This window comes from Chiloscyllium plagiosum, unplaced genomic scaffold (assembly GCF_037043375.1).
Source record: "Chiloscyllium plagiosum isolate Xiang-an unplaced genomic scaffold, Cpla_swu_hap1 HiC_scaffold_18, whole genome shotgun sequence".
Taxonomy (NCBI): domain Eukaryota; kingdom Metazoa; phylum Chordata; class Chondrichthyes; order Orectolobiformes; family Hemiscylliidae; genus Chiloscyllium; species Chiloscyllium plagiosum.
Window position 1 is genome coordinate 120,371,791 of NW_028270156.1, and position 7,115 is coordinate 120,378,905.

The following is a 7,115-nucleotide window of genomic DNA, read 5'->3' on the forward strand; positions in this document are numbered from 1 at the left end:
AGTTTGACCAATCGCATTATAACGCCTTACACTTGCCTTCAGGAAATCAAGAAAAGGGGTCTAGATCATTTTCTTAAGGCAGAGGAGTTTGGTCTGGTTCATAACATCCTCAACGTCTTCAATACATGTCCCCACAGCCCTGAGCAATGATGTTTACAGATTAATGGAGGATACACAGACACATTAATTGTTATTATCTTGGACAGGAGTCATTTGGGAATGATATTCCTCAGACCGTCTACTCTCAGCTCGGCCAAGGATAAAGGCCAGGAATCCGGCACAATTGGGAAACAGCCCATTTCCCGGGAGACTGAGAGGTCATTGACAGAGCGGGAGCTGGAGAGTCAGGAACAGAATAACAGGGACAGTCCGCTCTGTTCACTGACCCTTCACCCCTCACTGAATCCAATGCCAGGAATGACTGCTATTGGTCAGACTGACAGAATGTGATCAGATACACGCACTGTCCTTCCAAATCATCAATATCGCCCAGCTCCCACCCTGTCTCAACTCATCTGCCCCTCTGCCATCTTCAATATTTTAATCGGGGCAGCATTAAGCACCATGCTTTGAGCCGAGCTGTCTTACCTTCAGTACTCTGTCTCTAAACAGCTCCAATTCCCCGATCACTCTCCGGTTTAAGATGCTCCTTGACATCTGCCCCAGTGAATGATGTAGACCGTCACTTGATCCAATGTCCTTTCCGTTGGTCAACGTCTTTGGGTTTACAAACACAGTCCTGCAGATCCAGGAGAGCTGAACCCCAACATGGAGATTGCTGTAGAAACTCGGCAGGCCCGGCAGCATCTGTGGGGAGAAAGCAGGTGGAACCTTTCAAATCCAGTGATTCTTCTTCAGAACTGAGGAATTCTGCTGCTGATGCTGCCAGACTTGCTGAGCTTCGCCAGCTATTTCTGTTTTTATTTCAGCCCCAAATCAATTGGTGATGATGCCAGTGTTATTAAGTGTGTTTGAGAATAGCGAGCACCCAGCTGGCAGGGTGATGGGGGTATAGTGGGTAGCATTACTGCCTACCAAGGAGTTGGTATGGGTTCAGTTCTCAGCCATCGCACGGTGGCATCTTTGAAGTGATGTTCAATGGAAAACCCCGAGATGAAGTCAATGAGATCCATCTATAAGAAGTTTTCCAAACGTTTCAGGATGGGATACCAGCTGCTGTTACACTTCCAGAGCTGGCAAAACTCTGAGAGTTTCTCTAAATGGTTATTTCAACAGGGAGTGATTAATCCAGGAGAGTCAGCATGGGTTTCTCAGTGAAGGCTGTACCTTTCTCAATTTGAGAGAATTTCTTTGAAGGAAAAAAGATTGATCGATGGACAGAGTTTTTGTGATGGGGATAAAATGGATGATAGGAATCGTGCTGCATTTGTGTGTCTGGAAAAACTCAGTGAGGAGAGCTTAGACGCTCCGATCTAAGCTGGTTCAAGCATTCTTCAGGCACAACGTTGATTGGGCTTCACTGAGACAAACCCGAAACGCCGTGTGGCTGCTTTCCGTGCTGTCATCTGTCTCCAAGTCCCTGGCTCGATCTGACAGTGTGTTCAACAAGGGTAACTGACAGGTTACATTGATTATGGTGAAAGGACGGACTGGTGATGCCTGGCAAAGGAACCAATTGTCAATGAGGAAATAGGATTTGTTACACAACCTGTCCAACACTGACATTTGCATTGTCCTTCTTTACCATAGTCAGGTTAACTCAGGGAAATAAAACGGGGAATTACCGGGAATTAGAGCGAATTCAATGAAAGGTACGTGGTGAAATTAGCCAGGTTGTCACTGCAGAGAACCCTCACAAATACATGGAATCTCCTTCTGTGCTCCCAATATGACCTGACCTGACAAACATTTCTGAGCCAATACTGATGTCAGCAACTACTTATGAATTGGGGCCCTGAAGTACTTGAGGATATGCTGCACTTGTGTCGCATATAGACCTAAGCACCGAGCTTTCCAAAGGATGTGTGAACACTGCACAGCTTTAAAAGAATTGTTCCAGGAATGTTGATAGATTGGAGAAGCTGGGCATTTCTGTTTCGTTTGGAAGTGATTTTATTAAAAAGATGTCCTCAAAATTGTGGGTCATCTGGCCCAATAAAATGGAGTTAAGCTAACCCCCTCCCAGAAAGGAGGAAGGCAAACGGAGATTAACCAGCATCTCTCTCTCGCGTGCTCCTTAAAGTAGGAAGGAGGAAATGTGCTGCTACCAATACAACAGCACAAACACAGATTCACGCAGGAATGTGAGAACACTGGGTTTATGAGATCCACTGCACTGACTAACCAAGATCCATTGCAGTTCATACTTGCTGCCATTTCCAATAATTCCATCCCTGAAGGTAGCCTCCAGTCTAAGATGCAATTTAGGAGTTCATAACATTTGACTAAGGGTGATCATGTAGTAAAGCAATGAAACAGGGGAGATTGATAGGGGGCATCATTTAAAAGTATATTGTTATAAGGAGCATAGACAGCAGGGAAGGAATTATGTTTTCCCCTTCGTGGTCAGGTAAATGACCAGGGGCATAGATACAGAGGAGCAGGGGTTTGAGTTTTCCATCGGAAGTGTTGGGACAATGTTGAACTTACTTCCTGTCAAGGTAGGAGAAGCAGATCCCTGATAGCATAGAACTCTTTAAATGTGCACTTGTAATGCCCGGGTTATGGACTTAATGCTGGAAAACTGGATGAGAATTCCGAGGCAATTGTTTCAAGGATTCTATCGGGAAAAGTGCATTTTTATTTTCTGTGCTGTAAGTCTCTATGTCTCAAAACCTTCTCCAACTCCCAGCTGGACCATTATTTTTTCAATCAATACTTCCCCCAGAGCCATTGACTCCAACAATGATCCTGACTACAATTATCCCAAATTCTGTTACTGCTCGGGGTATCTTTTTGCTTCTGTAGCATCTCTGCCATTTCAGCAACTTTCCCAGTGATGCAGCATTCCATGTCAGCACCTTTGAAATTGTAGCAACCGACCCCCCCAGCCCCCCCCCCCCCCCCCCAAGCCCCAACATTGAGCAAGCCGTCCTCAGGCATTTCGCGCTGTTCAGCTATAGACACCATGCAATGGGTCTTGCCTCACAAGGTACTCCATTGGCTCTGCTAATGGACAAAGCTACTCTTCCATCATCTCTGCCGTTGACCTTTTTTTTCTCAACTCTGAGTTGATTTGATATAATTTATTATTATATTGTCACGTTTACCTCGGTATTGTGGGGAAAAAAAACTTGTTCTGTTTGCAGTGCAGTGAATATTCCATGGAAAGACATAAAGGCCACCGGGTGATTGAACAGAGTGAGGAATACAGAGGTACAGCTACAAGGAAGGTGCACAAGAAGCAAGATCAACATGAGGTTTACAATTTTAGCGGTCCATTCCGAATTCAAATAACAGTGGGGAAGAGGTTATTCTTGAACATGTTGTTCTGTGTGTTTATGGTTTTTATCTCCTGACTGACGGAAGAGATTGGAGGAGAGTTTAACCGGGGTGGGAGGGTCTTTAATGGTGTTGGCTGGCTTTCTGTGGCAACAAGAAATGTACATTCAGTCAATGGATGGAAGGTTGGCTTGTGTCTGATCTAGCCTGTGTTCACAACTCTCTGTAGTTTCTTATGGTCCTGGTCTGAGCAGTAGCAAAGCACTTTGTACATTTCTGTTTGATCACATGAGTTTCATTCCCTCTTTACTTCCTTCCATCTACTCTTAAAGCACTACACAAACATATGTAGGTGGGACTGAATCTAATGTTCACTTCTTTCAATTTCGGTACCTGTCAAGAAGAAATCTTCTTTAACACTGAAGTTACAGTGTTACAGTGTATGCCTGGACAGTTTATTTTTGCTGAAGGTGCACTGGGGATCCGACCGAGTTTCTCCACAACACCCAGTTTAACTCGATTTTCCGCCTTCACAAACGTCCTGTACATGTTGAGTGCTCAACCGTGCAGGTACCCATTGAAAGTAAAGAATCCAGTGTCAATTCACTGCAGTTATCTTCTTGGATGTTATGTGTTGATAACTGAGGAGAATTAGTGTAGCTTTGCCGGGGTTGGCAATGGTATCTCGTTACTGTTCCCTCTATCTCCGTGCATCCACAATGTTGGTTCAACCAACAGGTTCTGCCCTTCATTCCCCATCATATTTACAGATGGTTGGGATTGACCAGATTTACAACAATCCCACTCCCCTCATCTTTCATTGAACTTATACAGTCAGCATTTACTTCTGTCTGGAATTCACATTTTAACACCATGCATTATCACTGCCGAGGATTATCATCCCTTTGTAGTTGAACCGCATCTGCCCTCAAACCGACCATAAAAACTTTTCCCTCCCTTCCCCAATACCCCTTTTCACTTTCATGACAATTGATTTAAATCTGCCCTGTTTTGATATTTCAGCACTCTGATGATTTGTTTTCCTCCTCATAAATTAATGCAAGGACTCGCTGTAGAGAGTTACTTCACTTTTCAGAAGATAGGGTATGGCCTACAGGTGACTCCACCGAAGGGTAATTGAATCTGAAATGTCCCTTCGCAATTAGCAATGGGTAATAGATGCTGACCTCACCAGCAATGCCCACATCACATGAATGAAAAGAAAAGAGTGGTCCAACTTTTAGTACATCCCTATCATGTGGAGTCATCCAATTCATATTATCCAGCTGTGTGGACTGTTCTTCAGGGAATCATTGCTGCATGTGGTGTAAATTCACCCTTCGAAATGTTACATGTTTTGTTGGTAACTTTCATGACTGGTATCCTGGATTCCATCTGCTATGCACCATCTGACTGTTTCTATTCAAGCTAGAAACTGGCAAGTTACTGTTTTGCGATTTACATCACAATTTTTTTGTGATGACTGGCTGATCTTTATTGCTGTTGTAGCAACAATGCAGATTGCTTGTAAACTTATACAGAAAAGAGTGATCATTCATATTAAGCCATTTACCTGTTATCCTTCTGCTTGCAGTGAATTTCGTGGCTATCATGATCCTATCCCAGGGAGAGTGTGGCCTCGCTACCTGCACAACACGCTATCTGGCGGCCATGGCAGCAGCAGATCTACTGGTCATTATCAGTGAGGTCATACTGAAGCAATTTCGTTATTATTATTATCAATATGTTTCCTGGACATCACTCCTGTGTGCAGTGTTATCAATGTCCTGATCCGTGCGTCCATAGACTGTTCTGTCTGGTTCACCGTCGCATTCACCTTCGATCGGTTTGTCAGCTTTAGTTGCCACAAACTGAAAACTAAATATTGCACTGGGAAAAATGCATCCACAATTCTCTCAATAACCAGTATTCTGCTTTGTTTAAAAAAATGTTCCTTGGTATTTTAGATTCGAGCCCAAAACGATAATCAGGAACATACCATTTTACTGCAGGAATAAGGGAAGCTGCTTCACTGACTCTCGCTGGATTGGCTTCCGCTCATTTGCTGTGGCTCTAACCCCACTGGGGCCATTCCTTTTCGTTGTGTTCCTCAATGTTCTGACAATCGCACGCATTTTATTTAAGTCAAGTCAAGTCCGTAAGGGACTGAGAGGTCAGAGTAAGGAAGGGAAGCAGGTTGACCCCGAGATGAAGAGTAGAATTAAGGCAGAGATTTTACTCTTCCCCATATCCGGAAACTTCATCCTTCTCTGGCTGGTATATGTTTTATATATCTCAGATGAACTTAACTAGTAATGACTATGACATCTTTGAACAAGTTGGGTACATGCTGCGCAATGTAAGTTGCTGCACAAACACCCTTTTTTATGTGGCAACTCTGCCCAAGTTCAGGGCTCAGTTCAATAGAGCGGTGAAATATCTAGTTTCCAGGCTTATTGAACTATTCACTGCATAAATCTGACAAAAGGTCAAAATCCCGTGGGATTTTGAAATCCCATGGAAATCCCGTGGAAATGACCACGGAGTACCAAAGGCAACCCTTCTAGAGATGCAAATCTGTCAGAGAGATCAGAGAAGATAGACTATTTAGCAGACTTCAAGAGAACCGAAATAAGATGAGAGTAAGGACACAGGTTTCCCAATTCAGGGAGCAGAGGTCATATTTCTGTCCTGAAAGAAGGTCACTGGACCCGAAGAATTAACTCTGATTACTCTCCCACAGATACTGACAAACCTGCAGAGTCTTTGCAACAATTCCTGTTCTGTTTTGGTTTAACATTTTGGGAAACAGTGTGAATGAGCTGGAGACACTGTCCAAACTAAAGGTCAGTGGAGAAAAGGAAAGAGCAATGATTTTCTCAAGACAACGAGGGGAAAGTAGCAGGAGCAGGGTCTCTGTTTCCTCTGTGTCAGATGAATTGATCCAGAGTGTCAACTCCAGCTCTGCTGCTTCAGCTTTCAGCTCTTTGCATCCGAGAAAACAAACAACATTTCTGTTTTCAAAATGAGAATCCATGTAGATGCTGGACTGTTTTATTATGCTTCAATAAAACCATCCCAATTATTCATGTCATTCTGATTCTCCCAACAGTAGCTGGCACTGGGGGTATTCTGTTCTTCAGCTGCCTCGTGAGAGTGCTCGGGTGATTGGGAAGTGGGGGAGATGGGGAGGTGGAGTGGGATAATCTAGACAGATTATATCCATAAACATGATGATTGCTGTCATTAAGTAAATCAGTCAAAGGAGCCTGTCTAAAGTATTGGGAGAAAAGCTGGAGACAGTTCCAGGAACTGAGTCTACATTCAGCACAGGGGTCAATGTCATTGCTTGATAGCAGATCACCTACTGGACACCTTCCCGGGAATTGTCTCAGAAAGTTCCCAATCTCAGTTTTAAATCCGAGCTTTTGGATAACTTCGAAACAGGTCTCAGCATCAAGTGTGTTTGTTTGTGTTTAATTACTGCATCAAGCCACATGCTGTTTAAATCTTCCTACACCCTGTTCGTACACCATTACTGGAAATTTCAGAGTCAGACTTGACATGTTAACCATGGTTTTATTGTCAGTCGGCTTCATGTCGCTGAAGTGTCTGCTATCCATTAGGTAACTCCATGTGTTTTCCATCTGAACTGCGCTGTCTCCAGCAACATCTGTGTTTCATATTGGTGTTGCCTTCAAATCTGTATTTTA

At 43.7% G+C, this 7,115-nt stretch overlaps 1 pseudogene; it reads left to right on the forward strand.

Annotated features, from left to right (window-relative positions):
- Positions 1–219: 219 nt before the first annotated feature.
- LOC148147264 (uncharacterized) lies at positions 220–5,878 on the forward strand (annotated as a pseudogene).
- The last annotated feature ends 1,237 nt before the right edge of the window (positions 5,879–7,115 follow it).